This window comes from Capricornis sumatraensis, chromosome 15 (genome assembly GCF_032405125.1).
Source record: "Capricornis sumatraensis isolate serow.1 chromosome 15, serow.2, whole genome shotgun sequence".
Taxonomy (NCBI): Eukaryota; Metazoa; Chordata; class Mammalia; order Artiodactyla; family Bovidae; genus Capricornis; species Capricornis sumatraensis.
Window position 1 is genome coordinate 13091147 of NC_091083.1, and position 26523 is coordinate 13117669.

At 39.0% G+C, this 26523-nt stretch overlaps 1 protein-coding gene across 1 annotated transcript in view; it reads left to right on the plus strand.

The window, feature by feature from the left end:
• MACROD2 (mono-ADP ribosylhydrolase 2) overlaps positions 1 to 26523 on the plus strand; it is a 2306040-nt gene that overhangs the window by 1972308 nt on the left and 307209 nt on the right. The gene's annotated exons all lie outside the window — the stretch shown is intronic.

A 26523-nucleotide genomic window follows, 5' to 3' on the forward strand; every position in this document is an offset into this window, starting at 1 on the left:
CTTTAGGGTGAGCGCCCAGGGAGACAGGGGACAGAGAGCTGGACTGGCACCCCCACAACACACGTGCGTTTCCATTGCCCTCCCTTCCGAAAGCACTGTGAAGAGAGTAAAGTCTCATGGGGATAAAAGGAGTAAAAGTACTTTTTATTTTGTGTGGTAACAGTAATACTTGTCCCTCTATCCATCTTCTACAGAAAAACATGTATTAATGACTGTATGACTGAGCAACGTCATTTGATTTTGAATTTGACCCTATTCCTACATGCATTTAAATTGCCTTGGACCCCAATGCCATATCCTATGAAACAGCCAAACCCTTTGTGCAACGCGTTGCTAGGTTGTGAGATATTTTTGGCTAATGAAAGAATGATGGGGAACAGGGAGTTCAGCCCAGCATTTCTTGAAGAGAGCAGGCTAACTAAGAAGGTGAGACCACCCCTGAACAGACTGCAATATTTCTTGATTTTGAGGATGTTTCTTTGGAATCCAAAATGAAGAATGAATTTGGCCTCTCATAAATACTAAGATAACTTGATGATTGGGATCACTCAGATATAAAGGAATGAATTATGACAAAAGTGGAAAAATGTTCATAGTTGCCCCCTAAATCCCTGAATTTATAGGCATGAAACCTGAGTATAGAATTTCGGGCCTGAATGCTTAAATTTACTTGAAACCCGAGGGCTTTGTAGATCCTGCAGAAGTATTCCATTTGGCCAGCATAGGTTGCTTCCATTTCCACGGTGTTTTAAACAACAGATGAAGTTATTGACAAGGTTTAACAATCAAATATTTCCCATAGAAATCCAGATTTCTGGCCTCTCTTGGAAGACCTGGGTACACATGCTCAAGAACTGAATAATAGCTGCTTCTGTGGGGAGCAGCCTTCTCACCAAGCCTACGTGGTCACACCCAATCCCCTACCCTACCCCCTAAATCCCCTCACACACATATCCTCTCACAAGTCTGACTCCTGGCACCTTTGACTTCCTTTCCTGACCTTCTGGGCTGCCACTGCTGTTGTGTTTATCATACAGCCTCTCCAATGTCCCAAGATGTTCTCTGGAGTACTGGGCTTTGTTCATCTGTGAGTCTTCACTCACTCCAAGGCTCAGTGGGATCCACCTTGGTACATCTGCTGGCTGATACCTACCTAAGCTCTCTACCCCACTCAGTGCTGACCCTTCATGTTGTGAATCCCAGGCTGTCATCTTGAACTTGCTCCAGACCACCCCAGTGTCAACCTAGCAGTCATTTAAATCAAATCACATAATAAAACAATTAAGCAGCTAGGCAATGATGATATATACATTGATGCTACTAATGTGCACACGTACAAGGGTGTTCTCTTTCTAAATTAAATAACAATACACACATTCCCTTTCAAAAGTTAGCATTTGCAGATCTGCCCAACAGCAGCATATTTACCCCACAAATGCATTTCGGTTTTACAGGAGGTGGGAAAGAAATGCCAAACTAAATTTCATGCTTTGATTACTCAACAAGAGAGTATATTGATGACACAAGTTGTCCTGAGCGAGGTACTGATTATATTTAAGTGCCATAGATTTTCTTGGAAGAAATTGCAATCACTGTAAGTACTTAGCATTGCATTGCTTACATGGAAAGAATGTGACTGTTGAGATGAAAAGAAACCTCCTTAGTATAGATTAGTTGGACAGTTGTCCATTAAATATGAATGAAAGTTGGAATTCATCTCATTGAAATTCAGTGCAAGAGCCTATAAAAACAATAGTCATTATTTGAGGATCTGCCAGAATATCTGCTAAGCTTTTTTCCTGGAGTGTTATTTGTCGAGGTTATATGAATTTAGAGATTTGTTTCTTCTTGCTGCTAGCATAACTGTGTGTGTGTGTGTGTGTAAATATACAGGTAATGTGTATGTCTGTTTATGAGTCTCCCTACTTCAACCAGAAGCATCTAACTCCTTTATTTAGTTTTATGTAATGGGGTTCCATGTAAAATTATGCTTAAAAGAAAATGCTGGTGTTGGTAAGCAATACCAGCTGGACTAAGGTAGTCCTAATTTTCGGTTTTCTATATGAGAATATGAGACTGAGACATTGCAAGAGTTTTTCAAATTGAGGTACTGGCAATGGTGAAGCCAGATTTAGCACACAAGGCTCGAAACTCCTGGTCAAGTCTTTGCACTTTATTTGCCTAGTATTTGTTGGTTATTTGCTTTGTGTAGAAACTGTGTCTCACCTGAATTATCTCGGTAAACAATCCCACGAATCCCATGGAGTCAATATCATCCATGTTAGAGATGAGGATAAAAGTACTCAGGGTAGATAAGTGATTTGGCATGGTCACATAGACATAAAGTGCAGTCAGAATTCCAGTCTGGCTTAATCTGATTCTAAAGCCTTTAACTATTATCTGAAGCACCTTTCTCTACTGTTCTCATAACCGTTTTTATCCAAGATGGTAGAATAGACCATAAGTCAAATAGAGTGTGATTTTCTACATCCATGCACTGAATGATAAAACATACTTGATCGTGACATTTTCATAACTCTGTACCAGCCTTAACTCCATTGTTGTATCAGATTTGAAAAGATCAGCTCCCTGAATCCAGAACCCATGAGGTCAGAGTTGAGAATTATGCAAGTGATTATGGACTTTGATTTCTTCTGACCTGAGAAGGCAGTGGGGAGAGCATCTTGGTGTGTTTCTCACACTACCTGTCAATACAGGTTAATGACAGGAGCCAGAGCCGGGACAGGTGGGAAATGATGCTTCATGAGTAACCCCGAGAGACCAGCTGGAAGAGAAATCCAACAAAGCAGAGTTTGTAAAAGTTACCGGTAAGACTTTGGATGGCATTGTGCTCACCAGCCTATCTTTAAGCAGTCTCAGAGGAACTTCACCCTGGTTGGGTTACCCTGAAGACACTGCGGCAGATACTATTATAGTAAATTCCCAGTGGATAGGATGGATGCTGCTGAAGGGCACCATGGCAATGCCGTCTCCCTGTTTTGACAGACATGTAATTCAGTCTTTCATAGTTGCTAAGGAAAGGATGATCACTTCTGCCCCTGCTCAAAATGGCTAGAGTCCACTCCTAAAACATCTGAACCAACACTCTCACTGATGTGCTCTGGCGCTGCCCCTCAAAGTGCTTATTCAATCTGGCTTTGTCTGCACATAGCAAAATAAAATGACAAATAGAAGTATTTCCAAAGCTAGTGTAGGTCTGAAACAAGTGACCAGTTATTTCAAGCAGCAATGTTCTTTAGCTGAATGAGGTACTCACCGTCCTTAGGTGGACTTGAACTTGAGGTTGGTGCACCTGCAGAATGTCGGGTACAGAGATCACCACTGAGTTAGTCATACATGCCATTGGGCTTCCCAGGTGGCTCAGTTGGTAAAGATTCCGTCTGCAATGTGGGAGACCCGGATTCCATCCCTGGATTGGGAAGATCCCCTGGAGGAGGGCATGGCAACCATGCCAGGATTCTTGCCTGGAGAATTCCTATGGACAGAAGAGCCTGGTGAGCTACAGTCCTTGGTGTCGCAAAGAGTCAGACACAACTGAGCGACTAAGCACAGCACACATGTGCCATCTGGAGTAAAGAAATCACTCCCCCAGCTCTGGAGACAGAGATGGGGCTTCTGGGAGTGATGTTAAATCTTTCAGGAAACTGCTGTCTCATCAGTGGACCGAAGTAAGCGTTTACTAACTAGCACCTCTGCCATCTCACATGTGATGTGAGAGTAGATTCTGTGTCCCAGCTGAAGGAAAGTTCACAACCCTTATCGATGCTGTCACTTGGATGATAATGGCAAGAACATGTTAGCATCTCTAGCTCATGAAGACAGTGATTTCTAGGTATTTCTTGTTTGTTTCTAGCTGTTCTGAGTCGTGTATAAGTGGGCCTTCTCTAGTTGCAGCGAGCATGGGCTACTCTTGGTTGTGGTGCTCAGACCACTCATTGCAGAGTCTTCTCTTGTTACAGAGTGCAGGCTCTAGGGCACACAGGCTCAGTAGCTGTGCTGCATGGGCTTAGATGCTCCTGTGCCTGTGGAATCTCCTGGGACCAGGAATTGAACCTGTGTCCCCTGCATTGGCAGGTGGATTCTATCCACTGTGCCACCAGGGAAGTCCCGTTAGATATAGCTAAGACATTAAGATACGTGAGTTTTGCTCCTCTACAGTCAAGAATAAGAGAAGAATTAAAGTGATTTTAGAAGTTGTTTGTTTAAAAAGAAGTTTTTTCCCAAAATACTGAAGTATTTTAAAATTCATTGAAATTTCCACTGTTTCCAGTGACTGTGCACGTTTTCATAGCAACAAAGATTATGCATAGAGTGCTTTCTACAAGGAGATGAAGTTTTTCTTCCCCCATAAGTGGTTCCCATACTCAAACTATTTCACCAGTAAACCCCATAGTATACTGTAGACATTGTCAGGCACATAACTGCAGCTAAATCCAAATGGACTCCAGGGCAGTTCTTTCTGCAGAGTTTTTGAGGAGGTAGAAGAGGATTTGATGAGATTATTTGAATCTCTAGTTGCATTTTACTCTGCCATGTAGCCTGGAGCTTAGTATAAGAACTTCACCCTAAATATTTAATTACTTTTTAAGTTAAAGCTATTATAAAATATAGAATGACAGACATGGAGGAACTGTTAGCTTAGGTGGCGAGCCAGCTCAGCATGTGAAGGGACTGCACCTGTCTCTACTGGATGTATTCTCCACAAGTGCTTTATGAGACCAAGTTTAAGCTGCGTCCGTCCCTCTGCTCGTTCTTCCAGCTGACCACCAGGTCTTAGTCTCTTCCTGCGGATCCACACCTTCTATTCTCCTCTTGAAGCTTGGTGTTTCCCAAGGCTTTTCCTGAGAAGTTTTGGGAGCATGGAGTAGAAAAAGAAATACATGGTTAATCATGGTAAATCCTGACGATACCACTTAGGTCTACGTATACAAAACTGAGGAGGGAAATAGTCAGATGTCCGAACACAAGAAATCCAGTTTCCTTAAATATCCACTTGTGTTTGGCATGCTATTAATTCTGGAAATCTCTTACAAATCTATATTCCGGGTTAAATAAAGTAAAAGTCTCAGATCCCTGTTCTATATATTCATTCATTTATCAGATGGATGAAATGTTATCGATTGGTCTCAACAAATGCTTCCAGTACAATTTGAGAGAAGTGATTTCTAGAAAAGAGTTGAAGGAAAAGCCATGCGTGGCTCACATAATGTCTTATAAAATGATCTTGATGTTCTGGATTCGTATAGTAGCTCTGGGTACTGAAAATTCTAGGCAGTCTGATCAAATGAGGATCACAGAGTAAAAGAAAAATGCATAAGACCAAAAAGGAGAGGGGAGGGGTAGAAGAATATCAGGTAGGCATAAGACAGGGACAAGCAGTGATGATTCAAGTTAATCTGATCCTTTAACCATCATATTCCACGGGAGTCCCCAGAGCTACCTAGAGAACATTCAGAGAACATTTGGATTTAACATCATCCTTATTGTTGAAAATCCCCCTGGAGTTGTTTGCATACACCTTGATATCGATGCTCTAAAAAGCTATTATATCCTTGTTATATGTTTTAGATCGCGGAACAACTAAACTGGGGGTGCTCTTGAATTCTGTCCCAGTTAAGCACACATTTGTGTTTGGAGCCTCGGTCGGGGGGCTCCAGTGGTTCAATCATGGGTTCTGATATTTGGCTAAAGTGGTGGCATACACTGTTCACCAATATATTTGGTTTTGCTGAATATCATGCTGTGCTGTGAAACTCCATCTGTAAAGGGTTCCCATTTATCCAAATACCAAGTTGCATCAGGAAAAGCGTTCTCATTGGCAGCCAGTGTCACTCAGAGGTATACTGAATTGGCTGATCAAAAACAAAAAAAAACACAATGACACCATAACAACCTTCACCCAACTCAAAGAGTTTGGCTTTTCTTTTCCTCCGTACTTGGTGGATGTAAGGATTTAGAAAGTTCAGGAAAATAGCTCGAAAGACGTCACATCTCCTGTTACTGCCTCCCATAAGAACTTCTCTGCCAGATAAAGAAATAGATCTGTATGAAAAAATACAACCAAGATTTTGCCCCTGGAGCTATCTTAGAAACCATTGCATCTGTTCTGCATTGCATACGAGGAGATCCCTGCTCAGCCTGTGTTGGAGCCTCATTGACACCTGGTATTGCTGTGCTCTGCTATACCTTATACGAAAAAAGGGAAAGGATAAGTTAATAATGCTTTTTAGCACAGAGCATTTGGCATAGAGGAGTCACTAAGTTACAGAATTACCTCTTGTAAAATTATTTGTTTTGAAAAATTATCTCTCTTCTTGGGAAGTCGGCCTCTGAATATAAATCTTTAAGTGAATTAATACTTTAATCCCAGTAAGTACCACTGTGGTTAGCTAACATTTTATGTCCTTACCCCTTTCTTCCTTCGAACTTCGAATCTGGTGTGGAAGACACACTTTAGGAAAGTACACAGAAAAATAAGTAATTTACTCAGGATTCAGGTAAGTGCTCCAACAGAACAGTGCTGCCGCAAGAGAAAGACTGGAGGTGGTTTAGCTGAGGCTTGAAAGATGAAAAAGAAAGACTGCTGGGAAAATAAAACAGGAGAATCAGCCACGCATGTGTGGTACACAGAGTTCATATGGTTGGAAAGGCTTAGTGGGGACTTAGAAGGAGCCCCCTGTGCCTGGAGAAGAAGAGAGGGAGTATGGATGGCATGCAACAGGTAGGCGAGGCTGCGCCAGGTAGGACCTTGAGAATACCACGACTGCAGTGGCTTGAAGCAGAGCATTTAAAATACCTAAGTGACATTTTTGAAGGTCATTCTCAATACTCTTTCGTGAATGAATTTCTAAAGGGCCAAGGACAAGGGGGAAAGTAGAAGCCCATTGGAAAGCTACTGTGGTTAGTTACAAGGAGAATAGTGATGCTTTAGACTAGGGACGTGTCCACTGACATAGAGGTAAATGGACAGATTCAGCATGCCTTTTGGGGAGTCAGGGATGTATACCAATGATTGAATATGAAGAGTACAGAGCTCTGGGACATCTCAGGAGTGCCTCCTGAGTTTTTGGTCTGAATTCCTGAGCGTGTGGTCTGAGTGCTTGGGTATTTGGTGAGACCATTTACTAAATTTAGGTAGAATCTTGCTTCCATCTTGCATACATCCCTTCCTTTCTCCCTCATCCCTTCTAACCCTTTTCTCCACCAAATATCATCTGTCTTTTCAGAATAATTATGTTCAACAAACATATTGAGCAATAGCAAAAATAATGAGTTAAAAGGTGTAAGTTGTTCTAAGCATACTACTTGGCCCACTCATTTAATCTTCACAACAAAACTCTGTGTAAGAGATCTTGCTTTCCAAAGACCATGGAGGCCAAGAGGGCTTAGGAACATGCTTAAGGTCCCATGACTAGAAAGCAACTGCTGGGAACAGCAAATCCTTGTCTTCACAGAGTTATTGTCTACTGCAGATGACCAACGTATAAACAAATAGAGACAGTGTTGTGGCAAAGTTGTTATAATGACTATATCGATGGTTTTCTATGTAGTTCAACAAGGGGCATGTGATATGGTCCTTGGAAGATACAGTCAAGACAGGCTTCCTGGAAGAGATGAGATATGAGCTTCATTCTGAAGACAAAAGTTTTGGTTTTTGTCTTCATTTTGAAGGATACACAAAAATTTTGTAGGTGAAGTTAATGAGAACAGAGAAGGTCCTTCAGGGGTAAAGGTACAGAGGCAAGAGACATCATGGGTGAAGTTGGAGGAGGGGCAAGTAATGGGGTAGTGTTGGAGCACAGCTGAGAAATATACCAGAGGGGCAGATGAGAGAGAAATCTGGAATTCGTGGCTGGGTCGTGGCTTAATTTGCATTTTACATAACTCTCTCTACTGACAGCAGAGAGGATCAGTTGGGGAGTGGATCAAGTCAGAAGTCTAGGACTCCAACTTGAAAGCTCTTTATCCTTTTTCTTTTTTTCTGTTGGAGCAAGTTTGAGGGCTTGACATAAAGCAATGATATTATGAAAGAAAACCAGAGGATTTGAAAATTAAATGAGAAAGCACGGATGAAGTACTTCTCAGAAAGTTTGGCATATACCAGTTACATAAGGAACGTTACTGTTTCCAATATGCATTACTACTTAACAAGCCATTGCAAAGCTTAGTGGCTTGCTTAGTACAATCAACCCATGTGTTATGTGGGCTCTGGTGAGCAGTTCTGTTCTGTGATTACAACTGGGTTCACTCGTAACTGCATTCAGCTTGAAATGGGATGGGATTTGAACTGCAGAAAGAATTCCCCTTCTATCAAAGCCTCTCTTCTTAAGGCCTCTATTCATCCGCTGGTCTATCCACGACAACATGGAAACTGTGTTCTCAGAGGGAGAAGGTGGAAGCTACCAGTCTTCTTTTTATTTGGGTGGGGCAGAGGGGGAGAGCGGGTATTTATTTATTTATTTTTTAACTGAAGACAAATTGTTTTACAGAATTTTGTTTTTTGCTGTCAAACATGCCAGTCTTCTTAATTCCTGGTCTGAGAAGTCCCTGAGCCACACTTCTACCACCTCTAGTTAATCAAAGCCAGTCACCAGGCCACCAATTCATGGAAAAGGAAATCCTCCTGATGGGAGGAGCCCTGTCTGATACAAAGATAGAAGGAATTGTTGATGATCTTTTTGGGGGATGGTATACCACAGTTACTCGGAGAAGGCAATGGCACCGCACTCCAGTACTCTTGCCTGGAAGATCCCATGGACAGAGGAGCCTGGTAGGCTGCATCCATGGGGTCGCTAGGACTTAGACACGACTGAGTGACTTCACTTTCACTTTTCACTTTCATGCACTGGAAAAGGAAATGGCAACCCACTCCAGTGTTCTTGCCTGGAGAATCCCAGGGACGGGGGAGCCTGGTGGGCTGCTGTGGGTTGCACAGAGTCGGACACGACCGAGGCGACTTAGTAGTAGCAGCATACCACAGTTACCAAGATTACCTAATGCCATTTTAATTTTTCAAACAGCATCTTTTGCTGCTAACTTTCACTCATTTCTTTCTCTAACTCTGAAAGCTCCCTTTCTCTCCATGTGATGTATACTTGGAGCCACAGTGGCCACTGTGTTCAATTTCCCTTCTCCCCATGCTGGCCCTTCTTCTTCAGATTGTACCCCTCCAGACTGATAGCTTTTATCCCAGTGAGATTAACCTCATACTGCTATTGTTAGTAGAAGCCAAGGAGCAGAAAATCTACTTGAACTGCACTCATGTTTTTTTGTTTTTTTTTTTTCTTTTCACTTCATCCTGATTTTGATCCATAATGAAGAAAGAAATGCAAACTGGTCTTAATTCCTGACCCCTTCACAATTTGAGGCTATAATCTTGTACTTCTTTTTGAACATTTCCTGACAGCATCCCCAAAAGAACATCACTTGTTAGTTGATCTTCCATGCAATAGTCTCAAATGTCAAATTTGCAGCAGAGAGCTAAGTATATGAACAATTCTAGTCGATTCTGTGTGTGACTCTGCAGAGTGAAAAAACTCTGAAGCTTTTGTAATAGGCAACAGCTCCCACCCTCGACAAATGCATTTGCGAACCACGGTCCTCTTTGGTGTGATGGTGACATATGGTATTGCATGTCGCTGGTAGCTTGTGACAGAATCAAGAAAGCTGAGCTGTATGGAAGGAACTTATATGTTTTAATTTTATATGCTATGAATGATATTAGAATAAACTTTTTGTTTGAGACAAGATGCCCCAAGCAACCAAGTCACACAGAGAAGAAATTTATGAACCTGGTTATTAATGTAAGTTTCATTCTTATAATAATATCCTATAAAATAATTCTTGATTATGTTACTTATTACTTGATAACATGACTCATTTTTATCAAAGGGCTATACAAGAGTTTCATTATACCTATGATTTCTAAACTGATTGCCATTATAAATGAAATTTTACTACATAATCACCTTCCCCTGGCGAATTGCTATCCTTCACTTTTTTTTTTTAAACAACAAAGATAATTAATTCATTGGTAGTGGGGAAGAGAACTAGATAAATGGATAGATATGTGATTAAACAAAAACAGTAAAACCTTAGTGCTAGAATCTAGACAATACACAGATGTTCATTGTAAAATATTTTCAGCGGTCTAGGAGCTCTTGGTGCTCTGGGCAACCAGTGCCATCTTAAAAGAGAAATCTAAAGATTCTTTCAGTTCAGATCAGTTCAGTCGCTCAGTTGTGTCTGACTCTTTGCAACCCCATGAATTGCAGCACGCCAGGCCTCCCTGTCCATCACTATCTCCCAGAGTTCCCTCAAACTCACGTCCATCGAGTCGGTGGTGCCATCCAGCCGTCTCATCCTCTGTCGTCCCCTTCTCCTCCTGCCCCAAATCCCTCCCAGCATCAGAGTCTTTTCCAATGAGTCAACTCTTCGCATGAAGTGGCCAAAGTACTGGAGTTTCAGCTTTAGCGTCATTCCTTCCAAAGAACACCCAGGGCTGATCTTTAGGATGGACTGGTTGGATCTCCTTGCAGTCCAAAGGACTCTCAAGAGTCTTTTCCAACACCACAGTTCAAAAGCATCAATTCTTTGGTGCTCAGCTGTCTTCACAGTCCAGCTGTCACAGTCCAACTCTCACATCCATACATGACCACAGGAAAAACCATACCCTTAACCAGACAGACGTTTGTTGGCAAAGTAATGTCTCTGCTTTTGAATATGCTATCTAGTTTGGTCATAACTTTCCTTCCAAGGAGTAAGTGTCTTTTAATTTCATGGCTGCAGTCACCATCTGCAGTGATTTTGGAGCCCAAAAAGATGAAGTCTGACACTGTTTCCACTGTTTCCCCATCTGTTTCCCATGAAGTGATGGGACCAGATGCCATGGTCTTATTTTTCTGAATGTTGAGCTTTAAGCCACTTTCACTTTCATCAAGAGGCTTTTTAGTTTCTCTTCACTTTCTGCCATAAGAGTAGTGTCATCTGCATATCTGAGGTTATTGATATTTCTCCTGGTGATCTTGATTCCAGCTTGTGCTTCTTCCAGCCCAGTGTTTCTAATGATGTACTCTGCATATAAGTTAAATAAGCAAGGTGACAACCTTTACATGAAGTTATAAGAATCTGAGTCACTAATATGACCTGACATTGGTAGAGAAGACAAACCGTATTGAAGCAAATTGCACAAAGAAGATGAGTTTGGGGAAAGCTATGCAGATGAGTCATTTCTATGTTCTGTAACCAGATCCATCAGATGAGGGGCGCTCTCTGAAGTGAGAGGCTGTGAAGGAGAGGAAGGAGGCAGTGAGTGTCAGAGCAAAGTGGAAAGGGCCCTCCACCAGAGCGTTGGCTGGGAGCCTCACTGACACAAGCCTTCAAGTGTTCTAACACACCCAGGGAGCATCTGCAGTTGTGCCATCATACCCATCCTGCCATGCTATCCCATCCTTCCCAATACCATCCTGCACAAAGCAGCCAACCTACCTCGAAAATAAATAGCAAAAGACTAGTAGGAGACAAGAGAGGAAAACAAAGAATCTTTTTAGCAGCAATATTTTCAGTAGCTAGGACATGGAAGCAACCTAGATGTCCATCAGTAGATGAATGGATAAAGAAGTTGTGGTATATATATACAATAAAATACTACTCAGCCGTGAATAGGAATGAATGAGTTGGTTGAAGTGAGATGGATGAACCTAGAGCCTGCTATACAGAGAACTAAGTCAGAAAGAAAAAAAACAAATTATACATTAATGTATGGTATGAAATTATACATTAATCCATATATATGAGAAGTAAGTCAGAAAGAGAAAAACAAATTATATATTAATGTGTGATATACAATCATACATTAATCCATATATATGAAATCTAGACAATTGGTACTAATGAACCTATCTGCAAGGCAGGAATAGAGATACAGATGGAGAGAACGGGCTGTGGACACAGCAGGGCGGTGGGGGACAAAGGAGAGAGTGGTACGGACACAGATGCACTATATGTGTAAGACAGACAGCTAGAGGGAAGCGGCTGTGCACCATGGGGAACTCAGCTCAGTGCTCTGTGATGACCTAGAGATGGGATGGGGGTGGGAGGCAAGCTCAGGAGGGAGGAGGAATATGTATCCTTACAGCTGGTTCACGTTATTGTACAGCACAAACCAATGCAGCATTGTAAAGCAATTATCTTTCAACTTAAAAGAAATTTAAAAATTGAGAAACATGAGTAAAAGCAGATAGAAATAATACACCATAAGAGTAATTGCACAAAGAAACAGGAATATTCTATAAAATAGTTTTTCACATCCTCAGAGTGCCAATTACATATTTTCCTAAAAATACATTGCTGAGATACAAGGGCTCAAATAAAAAGTGTTAATATTTTGAAGCATAAAAGCAATAGAGATGAGCCACATTAGCAATAACAAAAGGAGAAGGTAGACTAAATCTTGATAAAGAACTGGGAAATAAGTTTTCTATGTTTAACAATGTAGAAAAAGGAACAAGTCAAACAATACTAGATTAGATAAGAGATATAGAAGAAAAATCTAAAGATATCTATACATGTATAACTGACTCTGAGAACAAATGGAGGAGACATGTATTTAAAGATAGAATGAGAATATATCAGTTGAATAAAAGATCTTAATTTGTAAGGAAGAGAGGAAAATTTGATAAAACTTAGCAATAGAAAGGCACTATAATATTGAAATTATTGAACTATAGGTATAAAGAAAAAATTACATCTCTGCATAAGCAAAAGAAAAAAAAAGTGAGTTAGATGAGGTGCTTGATGTAGAATTTGGTGCCAGAAAAAAGTTGATTAATAACTACAAAGCTAAAGGGAAAGATATCTTTTGGGGCTCCAAAATCACTGCAGATGATGACTGCAGCTATGAAATTAAAAAACACTTACTCCTTGAAAGAAAAGTTATGACCAACCTAGATAGCATATTCAAAAGCAGAGACATTACTTTGCTAACAAAGGTCTGTCTAGTCAAGGCTATGGTTTTTCCAGTGGTCATGAATGGATGTGAGAGTTGGACTCTGAAGAAAGCTGAGCACTGAAGAATTTATGTTTTTGAACTGTGGTGTTGGAGAAGACTCTTGAGAGTCCCTTGGACTGCAAGGAGGTCCAACCAGTCCATCCTAAAGGAGATCAGTCCTGGGTGTTCATTGGAAGGAATGATGCTAAAGCTGAAACTCCAGTACTTTGGCCACCTCATGCGAAGAGTTGACTCCTTGGAAAAGACCCTGATGCTGGGAGGGATTTGGGGCAGCAGGAGAAGGGGACGACAGAGGATGAGATGGCTGGATGGCATCACTGACTTGATGGACATGAGTTTGAGTGAACTCCAGGAGTTTGGGATGGAAAGGGAGGCCTGGCATGCTGCGATTTATGGGGTCACAAAGAGTCAGACACGACTGAGCGACTGAACTGAACTGAACCGAAACGGAAAGAAATTATGATGGAAAAAAGATAACTCCTTCTCCTTTGAATATAAAGTCAAAGAATAGAGCATTTCAGGTAAATAAATTGAGGGGATGAAGTGTTTTTGTACTATTTTTGGTGAGAGGGGAAATGGGACAATAAGAATATGAAATTCAGCCAACAAATAGAATTTAAATTCTAGGAATAAAGGGACAATACAGATATAAACTGTCATTCAAATATGTTTAAGTATAGAAAGTACATAAGTGAAAAATGAAGTCCTCAGTCGTGTCTGACTCTGCGATCTCATGAACTGGAGCCCACCAGGCTCCTTCACCCATGGGATTTTCCAGGCAAGAAGACCGGAATGGGTTGCCATTTCCTTCTCCAGGAGATCTTCCCGACCCAGGGAGTGAACCTGAGTCTCCCACATTGTAGGCAGACACTTTCCCTGTCTAAGCCACCAGGGAAGTCTCAGCAATAAATAAGAGATGAATTCTCATTTGTTTTAGTTTTCAAATAGTCTTTTCCCCTTTTTGTTCTTCTGATAAGAGTTACCTCCTGAAATTTGTAGAAAGTTTACATCTCAAAGATATAGAGGAGAAGTGTACTTTCCTCCGAGAAGGACTTGGGTTTTATGAGGCTAGAATACTTACAAGCCTGTTGAGACAAGTCAGAGAAGTTAGTTGCTTATCCAAGGACTGATGTATCCATCCACCTCAATTGGAATGCTTTTCTTTATCCCTGGGTACATTTAGCTTTGGGGGGAAGACCTAAAAATTTTCCTTTTCAACTCTGAATATCAGTTTGGATCAGAAGTGTAATCAGAAAGGTGGCCTTCTACCTTGTTTTCTGCCTTTTTACAACAAATCTTCCAGTGAAGGTATTTTGGAATTTTGAAGCATTTTGGAAGTTCCTGCACACCAGTTAAAATAGATATCCCATTCTGTTTGTGTGATTTGAAAGTCCTTGCTTTTACGTGTACTTTAAAAATAAGCTTATCTAATGGAACATTTTTCATAATGACACTAATAATCCTAGGTTGCAATTTCCTTAAGGACTGTTTGGTTGAATTCCAGTCACAAATGGAGCTTAACCTACAAGTCCAGCTGCAAATGGGGTGCAACACACATTTTCGTTTGACTATTGTTTTTAAAGATATTTATAGCTTCTAAAAACATAGTTCTTAGACATTTAAGATTTATTTGCCCAATTTGTTCTTCTCTCTCTTAAAAAAATCTTTTTCCTACGTATAGGGCAATTGTACTTCCAATGTCCTGATATCTTTCTCTATTTTTTTAAAAAAATATTTGTAAATTCTGAAGGCAAATAGGAAGGGGTTTGAGTGAACTTTGATTTTTGTTCTAATTGCTGTTCTTCCATCTTATTAAAGTCCCTGATGCTATGTGTTGTGTGTGTATATGTGTCTGCATATAAATGTATAAATATATGTGTACACCTCCATTTTTTAAATTTGATTTTAAAATGAGAGCCATCTAAGATGTTTCCTTTTAAATAAAACCAATTCACAGGATCCATTATCTGGCCATTGATAAGTAAAATCTTTTATTAATCTCAAATAACAACTCGGATGAAAAAGTCTTTTTATGGTTTAACCAAAGATGCAAGGTGCACAAAGGATGCAGCGCTCATAAGATCCAGAATGTTCTCTCCCAGAGTTAGTCCATGAAGGCAAAGACCTTTGTTGTCACTGGCAGCATAAGACATGAGACGATGAAGGCTGACAGCAAAGACCCCTTAGGGACTCTGCCCCCTTATGACTAATCCCCTTGAGAGCTGGCATAGCTGATCTGCCTGCAGTGCAGGAGATCCAGGTTTGATCCCTGCATCAGGAAGATATGCTGGAGAAGGGAATGGCAGCCCACTCCAGTATTCTTGCCTGGAAAATCCCATGGACAGAAGAGCTTGGTGGACTACCATCCACGGGGCCACAAAGAGTCAGACGCGACTGAGCAACTAACACTTTCACACAGCTGGACAAATAAACACCGGTTGCAAGTCTAGGTTGCTGGCTGTGCTTCTGACCAGCTGGCTACAGCTGCTTGGAGTCCTAGTTCGTTCTACTGACCACCAGTGCACACTGCTACACGCACCTTCCACAGAACATTCTCGCTCGTCATAAAGCAAGCTCTGAAGACACGGAACAAGACACATGGCAGAGCAGAGACAAAACAGGGACCGTCTTAGGAAGAAACAGATCAGTCACATTTTTACCAGAGATGCTGTACCCGAGAATCCAGCTCCACAAGTATTTTATCCTGCTAAGTTACATACAGAGGGAGAAAAGGAGAACTCATCACTTTTGTTTCTTCTGGATCCCACAGACAGAGAGGAGGGGAGGAAGAAGATTTCCTCTGTTCTTGAGGTTCTTCTGGCTGATCTAAGAACTGAATTGACATGAGACAGATTAATAGAAGAAAACCTAATTTCATACATACGGGGACCTCATAAGAAAAATGAGACCCCAGGAGTAGTTAGATAATTGAGGCTTATGTGCCATCTGGGGCAGGGGCGGGAATGAAAGGGCTAAAGATTCAGGACTTTAAAGGACAGGAAAATAACTTACAAGAAGATGAGAAAAGCAAATATTTGGTAAACAGATGTTTGTCATGCTCTCTTCCTGGGATAGGCCCCCTGTCTAAATCCTTTTAGGCAGTTAAGGGATCGGAATGGGGGGAGTTGTCAGAACTCTTTCCGAGCTGAGCCTTTTGTTTCTTAAAAACAGTCTGAAATAATCCTCATGATAAAAAGACACATTTTGGGGTGACAAACTGTGCTCCCCTACAGTACAGAAATCATGTTGAGACTAATTTCTCTGGTCCTTTCATCATGTCTGTGAGAAGCCCGCTTGTACATGACTAGTTACTTTGACTGGGTGATCATTTTTAGCCAGTGAGGTGGTAAAATCTCTAGAGTGGCCACTTCTGTTTAGTTCCTAGTAGCTTAGACACAGAAATTGGCTAGTTTACTGGAAAACTGAGGAAACATCTGGAAATTTGTAAGACATGACATAGCTTATTGTGAGAGTCATAGTTTTTTTATTGTTGTTAAGTTTTAAGGTTGACTCCAAATTCCCAAAGCCACAGAGTAAAATGTTGCTTTTTCTAAATGTAGAGCTGAAGTTCATGTGAGTTGCTCAGAATGGATGCTCAATGTTTGCTCTCAAGAGTTGGTGCTTCTAACTCTTGAGATATATGTGTGTATGTGTGTGTGTGTGTGTGTGTGTGTGTGTGTGTCATTTTTTCTATCCATTCAACCAGTCACTGTTGTTTGGTTGAAGCATTTTGGGATTCCCAGGTGATTCAGTAGTTAAGAATCTGCCTGCCAGTGCAGGAGACTTAGGAGACATGGGTTTGATCCCTGGGTTGGGAAGATCCCCGGGAGAAGGAAATGGCAACCCACTTCAGGATTCTTGCCTAGAGAATCCCATGGACAGAGGAGCCTGGGGAGCTACAGCCCACGGGGTCACAAAGAGTTGGACACAATTGAGCACACACACTTGCACTTTTAATCCATTTACATTCAAGGTAATTATTTATATGTAGATTCCTATTTTCTTAATTACTTTAGATTTGTTTGTGTGGGCGTTTTTCTTGTGTTTTGTGGCAAATGGAGAATATATGTATACATATAGCTGATTCACTTTGTTGGACAGAAGAAATTTACACGACATCGTAAAAACAGTCCAGCTTCCAATGGAAAAACCTAAAAAAAAAATTTAATTCCTTTGAAAAAAAAGGAAAATAATAAAATTTAACTGTGTATTTCATCCTCCCTCCCCTAAAAATAGAGAAGCTGGTGTTTAAAATGTAATTCACAATGTTCATAAACTCAGTTAGGATGAGACCCAGGGCATGCAGCCCCAAAATATGCCTTTGTGGCATATTGATTATTTCAAATTAAAATTACTTGAGAAACAGCTGGTGCAAAAAGAAATGCTGACCCTCTACTGAAAGCAGGAAATAAATCTCCCATGTGAAACGTACCCTCCCTGCACCAGGGGGTAGAGAGACATCCTTTGTACAAGTCACAGGGAATTCAGGGCAAGAAGGCTATGTAAACAAACTGCCTAGACTCTCCACTAATTAGTACCCAAGCCTAGTTACTCTGTCTTGTCTATTTATCATAAATTTATTGTTTCTTTGGCTAAAAAATATAAACTTTGTGTTCTTCTGTCATTTCTCCATATGGAAATTAAAATGTGTTTATTCTTTTTTTCTTTTTATCCTGTTAATCTGTTGTGTCAATGTAATTATTAAACTTAAAAAAATCTAGAAGGATAGTGGAAAATTTTCCCTCCCCAACAGTTATGTTTTCATGAAATGACCTTCTCACCAATATATTTGTGTCACTTAGATGTTAGTGGATTAGGTTTGTGTTATTAAGGTGGAAAAATGTGTTACTGGGAGGTAATTACCGTAAAGCTATTTAATTATTGATTTCTTCAACATAGCAAAGTTGACATTTTAGCAGCATAATGAAGGAAAAGATATGCATTAACCAAATGGGAGAAGAATAAATGCACATTTTAAAGCGAGACATGATTCATTTTAATAGATACGCAGTAATTATCCAGGAAGTATGACTGCTTTCTTTACAAATGACATTAGCATTCACATTAAATGACAGAACTACAATATGTAAGGGAATTATGAGGGTGTTCACAACCCTAGCTTTGGCAAAGGGATACATAAAAATTTCGTTTACCAATGTCTTTTCTTACAGTTTCTCTCTTCATTATCCTTTATCAAAAGCACGCTCTGTTTTGACATATTTATACTGGCTTGTGCTTCATTCTTCATTTAGAAAAACAGATTTTTGCTCTGCATATTTGTCTAATAGCTATAAATAAGTGCAGCTACTTCTTTCCTTGAAAGGGACGACTTTGCATTTTAGACTAATAAAAAAGATCAGCTCAGGACAAACACAGAGTTCCCAGCTTTGCATAGCCCTCACTTTGCACTCTTGGTTTATCTGCCTTTCTGATTGCTAGCCACAATGCATGCTCAGCTGACTACATGGTAATGAGTCCTGAAAATGACAAAAAGAAGTGCTTACACATCCAAAGAAGTGTTTGCCTCTAAAGAGCTTTTGATGAAAACAGATTTTGAAACTTCTTATGGATTGCCCTTAGAGCTGGTGTATGAAACCCACAGAAAACAATGCCTCATTTAATAACAGAGGCACATGATTTTTGACACAAAATTTTATGATCAAGCTGGTCAACCATTCTATCAGGCAAGCTTTGTTTGAAATGACATTCAGCCACTTTTCTTACATTACAGCATGAACACAAAGGAGAAAGATTAGTCACCACTTAGAATATTCAAAAGAATGTAATGCAAATCCTGAAGAGTTCCCAAGTAAAGTTTCAGAAATACCCTGGGCCATGAGAGACTATTTAGCATCTAAGGAACAAGTTAAATGTAGACTAACTGAAAAAAAAAAAAAAATTGCAGAATGAAAAGGAGATAGCAAAGAAAAACTTAAAAAATAGATTAGAAAATGGAAACATTTTCAACTCTAAAGACTTTTTTGGAACCAGAGCTTAAAGAAAGGAGAAAACACAAATACACAAGATTAAAAATGGCATGAAGAAAATGTTATATTAGAAATCTCTATAAAATGCATTAAAAAAGTCCCCCCAAAATTAACAAAAGTGTCCACAGAGAAGAAGTGAAACTTCTAGTTGATGAATAACTATGAAAATTATTAAAAAGTTATATAGCAAAAAGAAATTTCCAGAATCAAATGCTTATCAAAAAGTAGTTCTTTTATACTTTCATAAAAGAGCAAACTTACAAATTATGTAAGCTTTTCAAACATAAAGAATGCCAACTTCCAAATTCTTTGTACAAAGCATCATAACATTTAAACAGAAATCAGATGATGTATTGCAAGAAAAATACAATATCCTTACATCTCACAATCTCAATACAGTCTTATTACTATTGGGGCAAGAATATTAAATGTTGGCAAACAGAATAGTGGTACAATAAAAGAACACTATACGCTATACCATTTACTAAGAATATATATCTCTGAAACAAATATCTAGCAGCAAGTTTAAGAGTAAGACTTTAAAAGCTTTATTTTCACATCAGTAATAAAAATAGTAATGCCTACTATCCCCAGTGTTAATATTGTTCTTGAAATAGCCTATGTACATGAGAAATGATAATTTAAGGTATAAATATTGCTAAGGATGAGACACATATTAATTGCTGCTTATATAATTGTATTTTGAGCAAATCCAATATAATCAACTGAAAAATTTATAAAACAATCAACATAAAATGTCACTAGTAATAATAAGATAATCAATTTTGACTTTTCATCTTTTCTTTTTGGTTAGTTTAACTATACCTAGAAAGTAGATATTTTATGTATATATATGGAAAAGTTTAATGAAGTACTATTTTATGATTAATCTTACTTCCTCTTTGTGGTACTGCTCCATTATCATTTCTTCTGTTTATTTGTCTTCACTCTTTGTCATTTTCACTACACTTTTTATTGTTTTGTCTTGCTTTTTAACTTGTAAAAGAGAGCTGAATTTACAACCCTTAGACTGACCATTTTTAAGGAATAGCAGGCACAAATGAAACTCTGGAAACTGAGTGGAACTTATTCTTTTGTAAGAGCAATTTACAAGGAAAAACTCCATGTGTAAGGGTATCTCCCTTCTGCACCAGGAAGAGAAGGATGATTGAATCTCTGGAACTTCTATAGAAGGCAGAGACCTAAAGACCTATGTCAGCATTAACAACCTTACCCTTGTTCACCGTGCTTTTTCCTTGTAACATCTTCTTGTATCTTTGTCTGGATATTTGTTATTTAAGATGGTGGCTTGGAAATGGCTTGGGCCATTTCAGGGAATTAGTTGCTTTTCCTGGGTCTCTCCCATGTGTAGAGGAGGAATGCATGTTGTTCAATTTGTATTTGTTTCCCCCTGTTAATCCATCTTTTTACTATAGGGGTATCTCAGCAAAGAACCTAGAAGGGAAAAGGAAAAATTATTTTAGATTTATAATCACTGGAACCTCCATTGGCCAAGGCATTTCTATAACTTCATATTTAAACATTTATTTAGAATTAGCACTATTTTTTGGAATATCCCAAATGGTAACAGATCTCCCTGTTTATTTTCATAGGATACTATAAGAAAATGATTGGATTTGTCTAAAGAAAGCTTGATATACTGGTTGGCCAAGCAAGACCATGTCAATCAGTGTTAAAAATTTTCCATGTACCACTAGGAAGTAAATGGGACTTTGTCTTCTGTGGTGTTGGAGAAGACGCTTCAGAGTCCCTTGGACTGCAAGGAGATCCAATCAGTCAATCCTAAAGAATATCAGGCCTGAATATTTAAGGCAATAATATTTGGGCAATTCCAAAAATACCTTCTCAACTGAACCTGTTCATGTCTCTTTTCAGTAGAGAACCTTCATTCAGATGTGCTTTTTTTGCATGTGTTTTTAAGAACTCATTTCATGTATCATGTGTATTGCACATATATGGTGTCTATTTAAACAAAAACACAACAGGGAACTTGTGAGTTAAAGTTTTGTTCAGGGTCTTACTGAGGACAGTAACTCAGGAGATACCTTTTAGGAGCTGCTCCAAGAGGCGGGGGGGAGCCAGTGTGTATATGAAATTTTTGGCAGGAAAGTACTTGTACTCAGGCATAGTTCAGTTCAGTCATTCAGTCATGTCTGAATCTTTGTGACCTCATGGACTGCAGCATGCCAGGTTTCCCTGTCCATCACCAACTCAACTTGCTCAAATTCAGGTCCATCAAGTTGGTGATGCCATCTAACCATCTTATCCTCTGAATATCCTCCTTCAATCTTTCCCAACATCAGGGTCTTTTCCAGTGAGTCAGTTCTTTGCATCAGGTGGCCAAAGTATTGGAGTTTCAGCTTCAGCATCAGTCCTTCCAATGAATATTCAGGCATGATATTCTTTAGGATTGACTGATTGGATCTCCTTGCAGTCCAAGGGACTCTGAAGCATCTTCTCCAACACCACAGTTAGAAAGCATCAATTCTTCGATGCTGAGCTTTCCTTATAATCCAACTCTCACATCCATACATGTAGTCAGGCCTGCATCTAGATAAAAGACTATTGCTAATCACAAAGAACAGATGTCCAATTTAATGATTTTAGTACTTTTCTATGTATGGAAAGATGGAAGTATCTGGGACCCTTGAAATTCATCCTGAGATATGCATCTAACTACCTAGCACAGAGTGTCCACTCTGAGCATACTTTCCAATGGCAATTCCAGTGGGTTGTTACTTAACCCTTGTATCTGGTTGATGACAGCTGCTCTTTTGCTCTTTAAGTTATTGTTGTTGTTCACAATGAGTATTATTAAAAAAAAAAAAAAAGAAGTTGCTTTGTATACAACCAATGGACAACTAGAAAATACCATGAGATAAATAAAACATTTATTATAGCAGCCAAAAAGTAAAATAACTAATATTAAAGTTTTCCAGAACTGTGAAGGAGCAGTAGGAAGAAAACTTGAAGCTCTAATGTTATGTAAAAGAAGACTTTGATAAAATTAGAAATGATTGTATTCTTTTTATAGGGAATAGAATATTGTGCATCAACAAAGCTCCATTTCTTAAAATATAAATTCAGTTTTAGCATTCCATCTGAATTCATTTCTGTATTTCACCAAATGACAGAAAGTTCACCATAAAAAATGAAAGAAAAATGCCATGACATTTTTCAAAAAGATGAATGACTGAGACGGAAGTAACAATCTAGTATAAAAACTGATAATGAAGATGTGCTAATTGAAACAACTTGAAAATAGAGAACCAATAGGTTATAGGAGAATGCTCTTAAATTCTCTAGATCAGAGGTAAAAGTGATATTAAAACCATTGGGAAAAGAGTTTGTTTATTCCCTGATGTTGGGACAAGAAACTAACTGTATGAAAAAATTTATATTTCAGCCTCATTTCTTTTACTTCAGTAAATTGTGAAAAGTGAAAAACTGCAACAATTTGAAGAAAATCCCAAGTGAATTTATTTAGAATTTTGAAATTGGTTGAGGTTTTTCCAGTAAAGATACAGTACACAGAACATGGACAGGAAAAACATTAACAAATCTATAAAGTCATGACCAACTTTAAAAAGTCTGAACTAGCGAAAAGTATAATAAAAACAAGTGACAGGCCAAGAATAGTTTTCTTAATTTATAAAAATTCATACAAATCAGTAAGAACAAAATATATAAATAACCCAAGAGAATATGGGCAAGTCACTGAAAAAGAAGTATATCTTTATAAAAATATAAAATGACCATCTTCAATCTCATGAAGAAACACAAGTCAAACAATAATGAAATGCCATATTTTGATTAAACATAAATTTGATTGATTATCAGATTGACACCAGTTAAAATAAGTTTGACACCAGTTGAAATAAGTTTGATAAGATCCAGTGTCAGTGACCATCCAGAAAAATAGACACTATTAGTAAATTGTTGCTTGAAATGTAAACTGGTGCAAGCTCTTTTTCCAACGTTAAGGTCAACTGCACTAAAATGCATATAAATTTCCTTAAGATCTTGTTATTGTTCAGTCACTAAGGCTTATTTAACTCTTTGCAACCAATAGACTGCAGCACTCCAAACTTCCCTGTCTTTCACTATCTCCCAGAGTTTACTCAAACTCATGTCCAATGAGTAGGTGATGCCATCCAACCATCTCATCCTCTGTTGCCTCCTCCTTCTTTTGCCCTCAGTCTTTCTGCTTTTCCAATGAGTCTGGTCTTTGCATCAGATGGCCAAAGTATTGGAGCTTCAGCTTCAATCCTTCCGTTGAATATTCAGAGTTGATTTTTTTTTTTTTTTAAGAAATGACTAGTTCGATCTCCTTGCTGTCCAAGAGACTCTCAAGAGTCTTCTCCAGTACCACAGTCTGAAAGCATCAATTCTTCGGCTTTCAGCCTTCTTTACGGTCCAGCTCTCACATCTGTACATGACTACTGGAAAAACCATAGCTTTGACTATATGGACCTTTGCCAGCAAAGTGATGTCTCTGTTTTTTAATACACTGTCTAGGTTTGTCATAGCTTTTCTTCTAAGGAGCAAGCATCTTTTAATTTCAAGGCTGCTGTTACCACTTACCATGATCTTGGAGCCCAAGAAAGTAAAGTCTCTCACTGTTTCCATTGTTTCCCCATCTATTTGCCATGAAGTGATGGGACTGGGTGCCATGATCTTAGTTTTTTGAATGTTGAATTTTAAGCTAGCTTTTTCACTCTTCTCTTTCACACTCATAAAGAGGCTCTTTAGTTCCTCCTCACTTTCTGCCATTAGGTGCTTTAGATTAGTGCATTAAATGCCATTAGATGCTTTCTTGCATCTGCATATCGGAGGTTGTTGGTGTTTCTCCCAGCAGTCTTGATTCCAGCTTGCGATTCATCCAGCCTGGCAGTTTGCATGATGTATTTTGTGTAGAAGTTAAATAAGCAGGTGACAAATATACAGCCTTGACGTACTCCTTTCCCAATTTGGAACCAGTCCATTGTTCCATGTCCAGTTCTAACTGTTGCTTCTTGACCTGCAGGAGACAGCTAAGGTCGTCTGGTATTCCCATCTCTTGAAGAATTTATCACAGTTTGTTGTGATCCACACAGTCAAAAGCTTTAGAGTAGTCAATGAGCAGAAGTAGCTCTTTTTTGAGAATCCCCTTGCTTTTTCTATGATCCAACAGATATTGGCAATTTGATCTCTGGTTCCTCTGCCTTTTCTAAATCCAGCTTGTACATTTGGAAGGTCTTGCTTAATGTATTGCTGAAACATAGCCTGAAGGATAATGAGCATTACCTTGCTAGTGTGTGAAATGAGCACAATTATGCGGTAGTTTGAACATTCTTTGGCATTGCCTTTCTTTGGGATTGCAATGAAAACTGACCTTTTCCAGTTCTGTGGCCTATACTGAGTTTTCCAAATGTGCTGGCATATTGAGCACAGCAGCTAAACAGCATCATCTTTTAAGATTTGAAATAGGTCAACTGGAATTCCATCATCTCCACTTACTTTGTTCCTAGTAATGCTTCCTAAGGCCCACTTGACTTCACACTGCAGGATGTCTGGCTCTAGGTGAGTGACCATACCTTCTGGGTAGTTAAGACCTTTTTTGTATAGCTTTTCTGTGTATTCTTTAGTCTCTTCCTAATTTCTTCTGTTTCTGTTAGATCCTTGCTGTTTCTGACCTTTATTGTGCCCATCTTTGCATGAAATGTTCTCTTTTCTTGGATTGATAAGATAAATTTCTTGGGAGATAAATTCTTATCTCCAGTTTTCTTGAAGAGCTCTCTAGTCTTTCCCATTCTACCGTTTTTTCTCTATTTCTTCCCATTGTTCACTTAAGACTGCTTTCTCCCTCCTTGGTATTTGTCTGAAGCTCTGCATTCCGTTGGGTGTACCTTTCCCTTTCTCTGTTGCCTTTGCTTCTCTCTGTTTTCAGCTATTTGTAGGCCTCATCAGACAACCACTTTACCTTCTTGGATTTGTTTATTTGGGATGGTTTTTCTTTGGTATGATGTTGAATCATCTCTGCCAGGAATTTGTTCAAGAACATACTCTTACATGTGTGAATGTGCACCAGCATGGTAAAACTAACAGAACAAACTTAAATGGTGAAGATAACCACACCAGGGACCTGGCTGAACCATTAAGGTGTACGGTATATTCAGTGAAAGACTATGTAATCTCCTGAGGCATGAAGTGCAGAAGTGGAAAGCCATGTGAGAAATGATACGTTTTAAAAGAATCAAAGCAGGATCACACAATGTGTATAATAATTCCTTTAGTAAAAAAAATATGGTATATATGCACTTATATGTGTGCATGGGCATGATTAAAGTATAACCAGAAAGATGCAAAAAATTTAAGAAATTTAACTCTGATTGCCTTTTAGAACAGTGGTCTTCACATGCCAACCTGTGAGAACAACCCCTGGAGGGTTTGTTAAAGCCCGATGGCTAGGCCCCACCCCCAGGAATTCTGATTCAGTGGATATAGAGTGGGGCCTAAGAATGTGCATTTCTGACAGTTTCCCAGGGGCAGCTGATGCTTCTGGCCCCCGAGTCACACTGGGTCATAATTCTTACAGAAGAACTAGGCTTCTCAGCCTAATAGTATCCTGTTCCTTTGATTTTTAGAAATCATATATTTATTTCTTTTTTCTTTGAAGATCAACAAATGACAATCTATGTAGTAGGATTCTGGAGCATTTTAAATGTCTTTATCATATTGAAAAAGCAATAGTCAGATATTACTGATTTATTATAAATTTTAAGCCTATGAAATAAAATTATATCTACTGCTTATTACTTACAATTAAATATTTTGTTTGGTTATTTATTTTCCTTAGCAATAGGCTTGGTGGGATATTAAATCTCTCCCACCTTTTAACCCTCTTACATACTTCCTTATGTCCCAATTTGAACTCTAAAATTAAATCAGCTGAGATACTATGCCAAGAAGCCAAAATATTTTAAGAACACAGTGATTCACATCCTCTCATAATATCAAATTTAATGCCAAATATCTCTGTGTGTGTCTGTGTGTATATATATATATATATACACACACACACATATAAAGATAAAAGAGAACAAAAAACCATTTGATGTCCTGTAAAGTGACAGACATGGAATTTGATTCATATAATGGGGCAGCATTTAAGATGACTGACAAGATGACAAATTCCTGAGGAAGAACTGTGGTTTTGGAATTTGCTGTCTTCCTTGTATTTCTGTTAATACGTCTTTATGATTGCCTTGCCTCTTCTGGTTCAGACTCTTATAAACCTTTAGAACAGTAACAACAACAGTCCTATCCTGTTCCCCCTTTTTGTTTTAACAGGCCATATTTCTATAACCTTCCTTGTGTTACTTTTGTTTATATGGTTTCCTTTGTTCAGTATCTGTTGTGTAGTCTCCCATAGGAACATTATATAACGTATGGGAACAAATACAAAATAGCTACAAGCTGGAATCTCTCTTTACCAGCCCCCAT